We start from the raw sequence: 14,838 nt of genomic DNA on the forward strand, positions 1-14,838 counted from the left end.
CTGTATATAACTAAATTTGCCAGAAAAAAAACAATGTAAACAGCTGTATAAAATAAATGGAAAATTTATCAAGGTGTGTTTTATTTTACACCATGCGAACGCCAGATTTGCTGCCATTATTTTACATTGCTTCTGGTGGAAATCAGTCTAAGAAAAAATACGTAAAAAATGTACACAGTTTTTTATGTCTTTTTTTACATGGTGAAGCCTGGTGATGTGTGGTGTATTATCCCACGGGTTTTTTACACTACGTGATAAATAGGCCCCTTAGTGTCACTTGTCACTTTAGCACCACTTATTTATTATGAGGAACATGTACAGCTCTTAAAAAAACAAAGAAAACGAATATATATATATATATATATATATATATATATATATATATATATATATATATATACTGTATATATAAAATAAAAGTTAATCATAAAGAAAAACTGTAATAAGTGGTTTAAACACTTGCAAAGTCTTAGTTTAAAGCAAAGGTTTGTATGTAGAGCGGTAACCTTTCATAATACAAGCTGGGTTTGTGTTATAACTGTGTTTCTCCTGTACAGATACTTTACTAAAATTAAATTGCACAACACAAATATTTAAAAATATATTTATTCCTGGGCTGAGTAATTTTAAACAACTTTATTAGTCAAAGCGCTTTTCGGTTTATTTATGTATTTTGCAGATTGGTGATCTGTATTTCAAATAATTCCAAATAAACAGAGTTTTCTGCAAGATGATTATGATCTCTCAGTGTTTCTAGGCAGAATATTGTGACATATTATGTTTATACTACATACATAATTAGCTGGGAGAATGCATCTAGGAAAACAACTTGTCTTACTATCTGGATTCTTTCTCTCTCAACATTCTCTAAAATATCATGTTCAGATTCTCATTTTTTTCACAGTAATTGTTTTGCACAGAGATTCCCTGGCAAGAAATTAAAGTATTTAAAAAATGCCAAAAACATAATGTATTGATGATAATCGCTTTTACTGTCCCTTTAAACTGTATAGATCAACAAGCATTACAATTTTAATATGTTATGTTATGCATACATAATATTATGTTATATGCAAACATACAAATGAGTTGTGGGAGAAACATTGGAATCTTGCAACCAGTCTAACAACTAATCATATTAATTTACAAATATGAAAGACATCACAACCCTGGTGTGTTTGACCACTTCAGTGCTTTCAGGGAAAACTACTTCTACTACTAATATCAGGTCACTGCTTGCCATAGAGAAGACAATGGTGGAGACTGCTGAGAAACACTTACTTTATGGTTTTCCATTGGAAGAGTTAAGGGCTTTCAATTGCCGCAGTTCTTCTTAAAAGCACCAAAGTAGTAAAAAAAAACACAACTGCAGTAGGTCTTAAGGTTCAATTAGGATCCATTACCAAAAGACAGAGAGTACCTACAGCTCTCATGCACAGTGTATGTTAAATGTGCTTCACCGCAACTCAAAAGGAGTAATGTAACATTTGCAAAGCTTGTGTTTGCTCTGGTAGGACAGAATAAACATTTAGCAGAGACATTTTAGCATGTATAATTGCTAATAATACAATTGTACAATTGTACAATTAATTGTTTGAGAGCTACCATCTGATTGGCTATGGGTTACTAAACCTAGTTCATATTTTTTTACTTTAATTTCAGTAGCCCAAAATGTCTTAGGCCTTATACACACTAAGGGGGTTATTTATCAAGGTCCGAATTTATCTCAATATCGGCTGCTACAAACTCCGATCTAACCCGCTCAGGTTTTTAACGCTTATTTATTATTACATTTTCCCGAAAATTAGCTTTGCGGGAAAAGTTCAGATTTTCACGATTTTTTCGTGAATTTCCCCCGAAATCTTCGACTTTTTTGGAGTTTTCACCCGAAAGCTCCAAAAACATTGTGAAATTGCCAGACCCCCAACACAACCAAAAATCAATGGGACTGTTCCCATTGACTTTTATGCAACCTCGACAGGTTTGAGATGCCGTGTTTTTATATTCTGGCTTTTTAGCCCTCGGGGTTTAATAAATTCCGAAAAATTTGTGATTTTTTTAAAAGTCAGATTTTATTAAAAAAAAAATCACAAATGTTTCGGATGTCGGGGAATTTCGGGTATTCGGAGCTTAGTAAATAACCCTCTAGCAGTTCTATCAATGCCAATCACATTCTTTACTACAAAACCATTAGTTTATAAAATGGTCACACGGGTCCATGGACAAAATACAACCAGTAACACAAGTAATCACATTCATTTACCTATGTGAGATTGTGTGCACATCTTTTTTACATAACAAGATTAATAGGGGCAGATTTATCAAAATCTGAGTTCATGAAAAAAAATGTGGATGAGGATAAAAAATGGATACAAAACTTGCACAACTTTTTTCTCAAATGCTAGTTTAGTTAAGAAAAAAACGCAACACGGAACACAAGTTGCATGCGAGTGAGAATCACATTGTCCCATTCATTTTCAATGAGGCTGATAATTTCAAATGTTTTATAAAATAAATAAATAAAGTTGTCAGAGAACATTGGCAATGACTTCTATACAACTTTGGCATCTTGCCAAAGTTTTTCTAGCGACTTTTCATGGTTTTATTCTTTAATAAATGGTGACTATTCGAAGTTACAAAGAATATTGTCGAGTATATTCATACTTGTGTTTTTACTGCTTTTTTCTTGAATCATGAAAAAAAATCTTGATTTTTGATAAATGGACCCCTAGATGTTTTTTATTGGGGAATGCCTTTCTGTAAACACTTTACATCTCATTGTGTTTCATTAATATCACATACAAGTGCATTGACAGTTCCATCAAAATCTATCCCCCCCATTCTGCAGATTTGCTTATTTAAGGCTACTGGAAAATGCTTTCGGAATTTTTTTATAAATTCCCTAGCAGAGATTTCTTGATAGCATCCAAGTACTTTGAACTTCCTTGTATAAAATTGCATTAGTACAACGTTATACTGCAGCTGTGATGTCAAAAGTCTACCCAGCTGGTGTAGTGGTCAGAATGAAAACTAAATTTACTGAGATGTTTTGAAGTGAAAATCTGCTACTGGTTCTTTGCTGCAACTAATGTATGCTACTATTAATATCCTTGGTGTCAGATTTACTACTCATTCAGATACAGATTTGGGATCCATTATCCAGAAACTTGTTATCCAAAAAGCTCCAAATTACGGAAATCCTATAGACTCCATTTTATCCAGATAATCCAAATTTTTAAGAATGATTTCCTTTTTCTCTGTAATAATAAAACAGTACCTAGTACTTGATCCAAACTAAGATATAATTAATCCTTATTGGACAAAACAGTCTATTGAGTTCATTTAGGGGCATATTTATCAAGGGTCGAATTCCGAATTGAAAAAACTTCGAAATTTTAATTCAAAAAGACCAACCGCAATTAAGTCAAAGTTTTGTTTTTTTTTGGTCGAATTTGGCCTAATTCGAAACGTACCGCTTTCGATCTAATTCAATTCAAAGTTTTTCCCAAAAAAAACTTTGATTTTTCAAAGTCCACCAATTGACTCCAAATAGGTTCTAGAAGGTTCCTCATAGGCTAATACAGCAATTCGGCAGGTTTCAGATGGCGAATGGTCGAGGTTGAATTTTTAAAGAGACAGTACATGATAAATTTTGATATTCGAATTTTAGAAATTCAAATCGAATTTGGACTATTCCCTAGTCGAAGTACACAAAAAATACTGGATACCTTTATATTAAAAACAGGAATTTTTCTGCATTTTAAAATGAACTGCTACATGGCTTTCAGATGCAAATTAAGTTATCTTTTTAATACATATTTAGAGCCAATGCATTATTTTTGCTGTGCATGAAGCAATGGCTTCGTCAGTTTTGCTTCACGCCTTATACTGGATGCAGTCAGGTACAAGCTAACCCTGTACTTAATGTCTGCCATAGGCAGATTAAGTCAAAGTAACCATAAACCCAATCACCCACTCCATATGCATTGTTATGCAGGCCGACCAAGTCCAATGTTGCCTGCTGACTCGGCCCCTCTGACCTGGATAATGAGTTGTATCATGCCAAGGATGTGGCCTTTTCCCAATGGATCTGCATAGGTGTCAAAGAAATCTAGTCACTGTTCTGAGGCCAAATGTGGGACCATCTTGATTTGCCAAATCAGTCAAAGGCTCATTTAGTGACCACGCTAAATACATGGGTCCTAATATGTGTGCCCTGTTTTCTCTCTTCCTGAAAAAGTGGCACCAATCGTCCACTAAAACTAATCTGAAAAAACTAATCTGTAGGCAGTACTATATGTTTATCCAATATGTGTAAATTTGTGCCAATGTCTACAATTTCCCCTTTCAAGAACACAATATCTAATTAATATTTGGAGCAAGTGTGATCATATCATACCCTTTTATTCACACTATGCCCTGTTTGAACTTTATAGTTAACAATAAAATATTTTTAGTATACAATAAATGATATTGATGGAAGGTGTAATATACCCTGTTGAAAACACTGATGTGCTTTCCTCTTTTGCATGTAGTAACATGCATGGCCATGGTCTAGACCAGTGATCCCCAACCAGTAGCTCGTGAGCAACATGTTGCTCTCCACCACTTGGATGTTGCTCCCAATGGCCTCAAAGCAGGTGTTTATTTTTAAATAAGTTTTGGTTTACAAGTTTTGGTTGTATAAAAACCAGGTGCACTGCCAAACAGAGCCACACAGGGGATACCAAATGGCCAATCACAGCAATTATTTGGAACCCCAAGAACATTTTTCATGTTTGTGTTGCTCCCCAACTCCTTGTACTTTCTGAATGTTGCTCACGGGTTCGAAAGGTTGGGGATCCCTGACCCATTAAGGAAGACCCGATCCCAGAATTTGGAGCAGCAGATCTCACCCTTAAGGGTCATCCTAGGCTTCCAGAGTTATATAGAGGTCCCTATTATCTTGTTTTACTTGTCCTACCAATGGCCAAAATAGAATGCCAGAAAAATATAAGAATGTCCCCATTTTCTTTTTTTCCCTTATAACTGGTGCTTTTTCTCCTTACATTTTGTCTTTCCACATATTTTTATTTATAGTATTTTTTTTTTTAAACACAGATGTCCCTCACAATACTACCCCCATGCAAAAACACATAGAAATGCTGCTCCTGCTGCTCCTTGGAGTCAAAGCTGGGATACAGATCAATGTTTTGCGTCGCATATAAGATTTCCATATCCAGACGTGATGTGAAATTGGTTGCTCTATTCTGGAGCAAGTTAGCTGGGAAATAATTTTGTGTCTTTTTAAAATATATTAATTTACTTAATTAAGTAACAAAAGCATATTGATACAGTCCCTAGCAAAATAATATAGTCTGTAAAAAAAAATTTGCAGAAGCAAACTTAATGCTTACCTAAAGCATTAAAGTTTGTTTCTCCAGATTTTCTTAATTATCTATAGCAATATAATGACTTTGCAGATTTATTGACTGGCCTTTTTATGCTGATATACCTCAGAAATAGCACAGTTTACAGGTAAACCATTTTATGGACACAGGCAGGGTATCCAATTTTAATGAGCAGTGTGAAGCCAGTTAGCCAGACTTATTGCACGCTGAATACATTTATTGTCTGCATTAGTGTCCTGCTGCTTCTTAAATACTAAGATGATAAGTCAGGATAAAAAATGCTTATGTTTTTCAGTTACCAGCAGCAGGCCTAGTTTTAATAAAGAAATGCAATGTCCAGAGTTACCTTGGACTCACATGTACACTGGGAAGCCTTTTTAGCTTCAAAACTTAAAAATAACTCAGCAGTGGGCAAGGATAAATATATCTGTCTTTCAAACTAGTTGGGAGAACTAGTGTCCTTTACTCAAAATCTTCCCCTGACCTATCTTCAAGGGATGTATCCATTTAAATGCATCAGCTTTGGTTCCCTTGCTGAATCCATTATTGTGCCCCTGATTTGAGTTGAAAAAGACCAAAGTCCCTCAAGTTAAACCCCCCATATGAACTCCAATGCAGATATATATACAACTACGTATACAGACCTATATATACACTCAAATACTTAACTACATTAGAACCCTGATTTCATGTTTTCAGGGGGGGGGGGTTACCAAAACAACATCAATTCCATGAAACATAAAATATAGGATGCAAAATCGGGGTTCTACTGTATATAACAATAGCTATACTAACTACCTTTAGATCTGAAGATTATAATAGAATTGGATATTATGCTTGTTCAAGAAATCATCCAAGCACTAATAAAATCTGCCATCACAACTTCATCCAGCAGGGCATTGCACAACCTCACTGACATCACCATGTAGAACCACCTACACTGCTTCAAATGAAAATTCAGTTCATCAAGTCTAAAGGGGTCACCTATAGCACATTGATCTTTTGGGTGAGAAAAAAAAGATTGCCGCTATTATCCTCTTGTGAACTTGTACTGAGTCATCATTGCCCCACACAAGCGCGTTGCTCTTTTGAGTGAGAAAAAAGATCCCTGCTATTAATGAACTTGTACTGATTCCTCATTGCCCCACACAAGTGCCTTTTCTCCAGAGAAAACAACCCAAACCTTGACAGTCTACCCTCATAGTTTAGGTCTTTCTATAACAAACAAGGGAAAGTTGTGCTCACCACTAATTTTTAAAAACATTAGGCGGGGGTGCAATGAGGCTGTGACCACAAAATACTTATAGACAAATACAAGAGGTCCTCTGCACTCAATACATTATCAATATATTTTGTGCATACTGCTACTGAAAAATGCCTTACCCTTTCAACAAAACAGGGATTGTTTGTCCATATATTGCAATATATTTAAGATAGCCAACTACGTCAAAGTCATCCCATATCTGGCCAGTCCTACGCTTAATTTTCATCTAATTCATTAAGAATTCAATTGCTTAATTATACATTTTACAAAGGGACTAAGTTTTACCTGCAACTTACAAGCTGCTTTCAAAGTAAAACTCCCAAACTTGGCTGCCCTTTTATTAGACACCAGTGGGATCATCTGACTAAAAATGGGAAGGGTGGGAGCTACAACAAGGAGCTGGTCACTGCTCCTGTATAACTATAACAAACAAGGGAAAGTTGTGCTCACCACTAATTTTTAAAAACATTAGGCGGGGGTGCAATGAGGCTGTGACCACAAAATACTTATAGACAAATACAAGAGGTCCTCTGCACTCAACCCATTATCAATATATTTAAGACAGAGACATTTTGTGCATACTGCTACTGAAAAATGCCTTATCCCTTTTACCAGTTTAGTTGCAGATCTCTGCACCGTCTCAAGCTCAGCAATATCCTTAGCCTTAAGAACCGGAGCACCAAACTGCACTGCTTCCTGGAGTTACACAGCTTGTTATCCACGAAAATCGCCAGAGCCATCTCAATTAACTACCCTTTAAAGTAAAACTTCATTTATATTTTCTCCCAAAGTGCAAAACCTTTTATTTATAAACATCAAACCTCATTTTCCAGTTTGCTGCCCAGTTTTTCAATTTAGTCAAATCACTTCAAACTGCAAAGTGGCAGCATCCTGCATGAGACTTATATTTCTGCACAATTTAGTATCATCTGCAAAAATAGAAACAGTACTTTCAATTAGGGCCGGAACTAGGGGTAGGAACTGGTCGGTTGCTCTCCTGCTGCTCGATTCCCTCCTCTCCTCCATCACTCCCCTCCCTCGCCTGTGTCACGCACCTCCCTCCATCAATACCCTGACCTTCCCTTTCTTCAATCTCCCCCGTGTGGTCGCAAGCGCCCGTGTGGTCGCGAGCTTGCATTCGCACGCTCACAGGGGAGAGGCGGGGGTGGCCTGGCCCTGCTTTCAATGCCTACCTCCAAGTCATTAATAAACAAGTTAAAAAGCAAAAGACCTCTGCGGTACTCCACTAACAACACTAGTCCAATTACTTATTGTTCCATTTACCACCACTATTTGTAATCTATCTTTCAGCCAGTTCTTTCTTTTCATCCAGTAACCTTCAGTGTGGTATTGTACCAAATGCTTTAGCATGTTATCACAGTGTATATAATTTGATGTTGGCAAAAATACTGTAAGTTATAGTGTTTCAATACTATGATACAGTGAGCAAAAATAAATGCTCATCATGCCTGATACTTAAATATTTGCCATTGCACAGCCTTATCTTCTGCCAAGCAACTGAGGCAAATGGGCCTGTGTACCATGGTTTACGTGAATCAAATATAAAGGTACCCTGAGAATGTAGAAAGTATTTGGCATTAAGAAAGAAAGATCAGCAATAGGAAATCTGTTTTAAGATGCTGACAGAAATAATTTCTATGTTTCTATTCATCCTCTCCTTAGGTTTGAATCATTAATTCTGTTTCCAGGGTATAAATACTATTGCATAAAAATAGCATTCTCTTTCACGTCACAATATTTACTGTATGGTATCCTCAAAACAGAGCATGCTTAATGTGGTTACATACAAAGAAAACTTCAAAAGAAAGCTCTCCATCCTGTGGTCAGCTGATGAAATGCACTCAGGATCATAAAACAGGTAACGTTTGTGTCACCAAGAAATGTTATTAGATAAACTGGATAACATCCCTTAGTTTAGAAAGGATAGCTAGACTTTACATTCCATATCAGCAAATCTCCCAAGTTGATCCCAACTTAATACTGATGCCTTGAATAAAGGTGCCTTGAAAAGATCAGCTTCCATATTATTGTCCTTCCCTGCTCACACAGCAACATTGCATGTCTTTCCAAGCTTTTTTTTCTCTAGGGTAAGAATATAAATTAAATTGTAGTGTTTTATTCCAAGACACTTCTGGGTCTCACCACGATATATAACATTTGTACCTTTGTAATGCTAACCATTGATTAAGGATACAATATCTGGGTCCAGAACAGCAAGAAGCTCCTCTTTAATATTGATTTAATTCATGGCTGATAGCTGGACCACCTCCTGCTCCACAAGTATACAATTTTGATTTATGATACCATGTTATATTACTCAGCCTTTTCATGCAGCGGACAACAATTCTTTTTAAAAGGCCCCCTGCATTTAATAATTGTAGGAAAAACTTTTGAAGGGTTTTTAGAGCCAATTCCATACAGCTCCAATGACAATAACAGAGTCCTCACATAGTGGTTCACAGCTTGTGGTTCCTGTAGCCCTTTTACAACTTGTGGCAGGATTTTTTTAGTCACATGTGATTGTCCATCACTGTCCTAAACAGCACATTCACTTGCCATGTCCTGCAAATCTGCAGAGGATTTCTTGGAGCACATATAATCCTTGGTCATTGATTTTGAACTCCTCCCTAAAAGTGACTCTGCATTTTCGAACATGTGCTTCTACTCTGCTCCATATCTGCTCTGCTTTACTATAGGTCTTCACATTTTTCTCAAACAAAAAGTTGAATTGGAAACGTGATGCCATTTCATAAGCATTAGCCTTGCGCCAGGTACCTTTAGTCCTGTTAGTTTGATATGTGTAGTAGGAAGTCTTTTGGAAAGAAGGTTAAGGATTAAGGTATTCAAATATATTTCATATCACAGTACTATCAATTTGTGCCAGAAATTAGGGATGGGCGAATTTTTTCGCCTTGTTTCGTCGCGGAAATGACAGCTATAGACTTGTATGGCGACCTGTGTCAAAAAAAAAATTCGCCGGCAGCTAATTTTTGGAGAAACGAAATGAGTCAAATTCGCCCATCTCTAGCCAGAATAGTTTTATGTGCAAAAGAACATGCCAGGTATGTTTAATTGTCTTTTATAAGGAGCTGGCAGAAACCTAGACACTGGAGTGGCAGTGGATTATGAAATATTACAATTTTGCTAAAGCATCTGATACAGTACCACACAGGTTACTTAAAAAGTAAGGAATACTGGCATCAAACATACTATCTGTACTTGGACAGAGAACTGGTTGAAAGTTAGATTACAAAAAGTGTTTATTGATGGAACATGTACTAACTGGACCAATGTTAGTTAGTGGAGTGTCTCAGGGGTGGCTGTTCTTGATCCATTATTTTTTAGTGTTTAAATAAATGACTTCAAGGTTCACAATGTGTTATATCTCTGTTTGCTGATGATACTATATAGCATATATGCAAAACAACAGATTTGCGCACGTCAAAATTATTTGGATGGCCAGTGACTTTAATGCATTTGGACAAAATAGTCGCTCATATAAAAATTGTTGCTTATGTCAAATTTATCTTGACACCCATTGACTTCAATGCCTTTTGCAAATTCATTAATCTTCCAGTGTAACGCCACAGATTCGCCCATCACTAATGTTCCCACTTCGATGGGAGATTTGAATAAATTTGGCGACTTGGCCGCAATGTGGCATATAAAATTTAACAAGGATAAATGTATTTAGTTACATTTATTTATTTAAAAATAACATGAAAGGCAGTTTATACATTAATTGGAATTAGGTTGGAACAGAGATGAATGGGGGCTATTGTGGATAACTGGCTTTGCAACTCTAGGCAGTGTCTAGGCAGTGTCTGCCAAAAGCTACAGTTACAAAGTACAGACTGTATACAAAATTATCATTATCTCTGACCTTTAAATGCCTACAGTGAGCTACTCAAGAATAACCTCTGAATAAGTTATATCTGTATGTTAAAGTGTACTTAGGTAACACTACTTGCAGATGGCATACAGGAAAGAATTTTTGTGTATACAAACAATATATTCCGAGGCTTTTGCCCTCTGAATTAACAACATTTCTCAGTGTTAAATACATTCTTAAAGGAACATTTCACTGGGTGAAACGTTGCAGATGTTTCCCAAAAATATAAAGCTATATTTGCCGGCAATGGTTTCTCTTTCATAGTTTGAATTTTCGAATGGAAAATAGTTCAATAAAACTGAATAACTGCGTGTTCTGATGCTGTAAGGTGGTATACAGGATATTAAATCTTATTTAAATAATATCCTGTGACTCTTCTCTTTTACGGGATCAAATGACCAGTAAATAAGATGTTTATTTCAGAGGATCACATCTTTAATACAGCGCTTCAGAAGGATGCCCTATAACCACTGGCAAGTGAGAAATCCCATTTTCTTAATCCTAAGTAACTGTGAAGTAAGCAAAAAAAAGCAATATTTTTTTACCTCTTGGCAAAGCAATTCTCCTAGGAAAAATAAATTTTATATGTGTTTGGATTAATGAAGTCAGATTTAATCAGTACATTTCTTAGTGCAGCATAAGCATTACTTCTTCAATAGCAGAAGAAATTGTAGCTTTCCTACCACAAAACCACAAAAAGTATTAAAGGAGAACGAAAGTCTGTTTGCACTTGGGAGTGCCAAATGTTAGGCACCCCCAAGTGATTGTATTTACTTATCTGAAACCCTGGGCCGGTGCTCCTATCAGCAGAAAACTGCACCGGCTCGGGGTTATACCACGGATCGATGCATGCGCAGTAGAACGAAATAGTAGAATTTTTAGTTAAAGTTTTCGGCTTTCCGTTCTACTGAGCATGTGCAACCGTGCGAAGAAAGAGGAAGCAGATCTCTCCGTGGTGCTCACTGGTATAACCCCTGCCCGTTGCAGTATTCTGCTAATAGGAGCACTGGCCCTGGGTTTCAGGTAAGTTAATACAATCACTTGGGGGTGCCTAACATTTGGCACCGCCAAGTGCAAACAGACTTTCCTTCTCCTTTAAAATGCCATTCAAAACTACGCTTTTAAACAGCTGTTTAAAATGCAGATCTACTTACAGAAGGAGAAATTAAATAAAGCCCATTGATTCTGTTTTAAGGGTATGGACATTGTCAGCCTTACCTTGCAAAAAGTAAATCAAAGTGGGAGCTTGCATTCTATAAATTCTACAGTGAGCTTTCAATACCTGTCAAATGGTACCTCTGAGCAAAGGAAAATCAGTTTATAAACAGATTCAAAATTTAAACATACCATATATCTGAGAAAAGGCTATTTGCACATTTACCATAGAGTAGTGATGGGCAAATCTGTGCCATTTCACAGGAAAATTTGCTCATTTAGTGCAAAATTTGTGAAAGTGCGAAAAATTCACAAAGCACATTGAAGTCAATGGACGTCAAAATAATTTTGACGCACGTAAATTTTGACGCGAGCAACAATTTTTATACATGTAACTATTTAGTCAAAAAGCATTAAAGTCAATGGCCGACAATTCTTATGCGCACGCTAATTTTGACGTGCTTACATTTTTTTTTTGATGTGGCAAATTTTTGGCCAGGTGAATTGTCACCACAGTTTCATAAATTAATTCACTTGCGGCAAAACATACAAATTCACTGCAAATTCATGTCTGGTGAATTTATTCGCCCATCACTACCATAGAGTACAAGGTAACCTAATTAATTTCCCTGCTCAGGTCTAGTCCCACACAGTTACAACATATTCATGGCCACCAATACTAAACTACGTGTGTAGTAAATATTAAATTATTAAGGAATTAGTTATCTTGAGCTACAGTATATCAGTCTGATTAGATCTAATTTGCTGCAGGGTTAGCTATTGTGTTTCTTTTTGGGATAACATTAAAATATTAAAATAAGATTTAATGTATGTCAAATTGTGTGGAATGTGTAAATAATTTTTGTAATATATATTGTCATAAATACATAAATACATAAAGTATACACATACATTCAAGGTGGAACCAATGCACTTCACGCTGCTATCAAAGTTCATCTTGCATCATCAGCTAAAATCCTTTCATTGTCATATCATCCTGCATCCCCTTGCTGCTGCTGTTAAAATCTAAAAGGTTGTCCTAACCCACGAGAAAATCAGTAGTTTCACGCATGTCCGGTGCTGAAGGACATAGAATCCTAAAGCACAATATTTTATAATATTATTGGGTAATGGACAGACTGTAAAATGCTTATTGTCGTGTTTTAGTATCAGTTTAAAGTTTTGCAGTTTGCTCACTTTTACTGTTTTTAAACTACTGGTATTGATTGATTGTGAATATATAACATGAATATAGAAGTATTATGTAAAGAGACATTAGAACAATATGATTTTTTTTCTGCGTGTTTGATAATAAGTTTGTTCCTTCATTCTTTCTATAGGCCTAAAGTTACTATTGGATACCTTACCTTAAACTACAGATCCATACAGGGCAACATTTAGCCACTGCTTTCTGCACAACTGAGGGTAGTTACTGTATGTGCTAGAATTTTGTGAAAGGTGCGGTCCTCTAGCCTATGTAAAATGCACCAACCATTTCCCCCATTTTTTGTAGGTCCCCCTATTCTTGCCTGACACTCATAATGAGCCAACATATCACCACATTGCAGTTCACACAGCAGAAATGTCATAATGTCAGTGCAAATGCAAAAACTCAAGTATTTAACTACAGGTTGTCCTTTACTTGTATGCATTTATTTCTTACTCTTTTTTTGTCTTGTTTTAAATCTTAAAATGCAGTTTATTATATACATAGGTACGGGTTTCTTTCTCTGAAAACCCATTATCAATAAAGTTCTGAATTACGGGAAGGCCATCTCCCATCGGGGGAAATTTACTAAAGACGCGCAAATGTTCATAAATAATATTCCATTCGAATTGTGAATAAAAATGAATTCATTAGAGTTTTAAAAAAAATCACATTATTCTAACATTCAACCTTTGATATATAACCTCCTAACTGACAGAGGCATAATAATAAAATATCTGCCAGTTAAGAACTAGAATTGCAATAAGGGCAAGAACTCTACATTAAACAACAATAAAAAGGAGCAATAAAAGGAAAAAACATGTATACCATCCAGAAAGTGTAATTTTACTGCAGTTCATGGCCATGCCGTTTATAACATTTCAGATATGCATGAAAATACAGATAATGGTAATGTGCTTTTAAATGCCAAAAAGGATGCTGTTTGGCTTAAGCACAGCATTTGAGGTAAGAGAATTTTGTAGTGACAGCAAGGGAATAGAATTTAATGCAGGGATTTAAACTTTCAGCCCTCCAGCTGCTCAACTGAAACTCCACGACAGTCGGACATCTCTGGTTTAACAGTGATTTTTATATTAAGAGTAGAAATAGTAGAAAGGCTTCAAATGTGTTCAGAGCTAAAGAGACAGCAATATATAGCTGCCTCATATATTACATCTTTTATAGACCAAAAGAATCCTGAATCGAAAACAGTGGTTTTGTAGGAAATATTTCTAAAGAGACAGTTCAGACTCAATATATTGCCTTAAGGGAGGATTACAGGTGAAAGATGTTAGCAAAATGGAGATCTGTAATTAGAGCATTACCATTATAAGGCAAGCAACAGTCCAAGTGAAACAGAATTAGGAGAGATGGGATGGTAACAACAAGGCTTAGTCAAAATAAAAATATATTGTAGGTACATGTTTGCATGTTTGAGAGCTATTTTGACATGTGCTATAGACAACTAGCCAAATTCAGTTAAATTTTTACTGCAAACATTAAGGAATGAAATTTACATTGGAATTGTTAGGCAAAGGTGAGGAATAGCCCCATCTCATTATTTTAAAGAAAGAATGTCTTTACATAAGGCTGCTCTCCATTGTTCCCTGAGGATTTGGATGATGAAGGGTGTCTCTGGGAACTCATGACAAGTCCCAGTCTTTGGATTACCCTGTCTGAATACCGGAGAGTAGATTCAAAGTCTGTAAGAGCATTAGTGATGTTGATTATCTTGACAGGATGTCCTTCAATTCGAGTTCCCCAAGGGATGATTTCCGATTATTTAATCAACCCTTAACAATGTATTCCGAATCATAAGTCAAAAGGAAGGTTCATCTTTGAAAACTACTTAATGAACAGAGCATTTGCTGAAAAGTATTGGAAATGCTTAAATCGTGCATAGGATAGG

General features: G+C 36.0%; 1 protein-coding gene across 1 annotated transcript in view; it reads left to right on the forward strand.

The window, feature by feature from the left end:
- LOC108712236 overlaps positions 1–14,838 on the forward strand; it is a 114,272-nt gene that overhangs the window by 67,536 nt on the left and 31,898 nt on the right. The gene's annotated exons all lie outside the window — the stretch shown is intronic.

The sequence above is a fragment of the Xenopus laevis genome, chromosome 1L (assembly GCF_017654675.1).
Source record: "Xenopus laevis strain J_2021 chromosome 1L, Xenopus_laevis_v10.1, whole genome shotgun sequence".
Lineage (NCBI taxonomy): Eukaryota > Metazoa > Chordata > Amphibia > Anura > Pipidae > Xenopus > Xenopus laevis.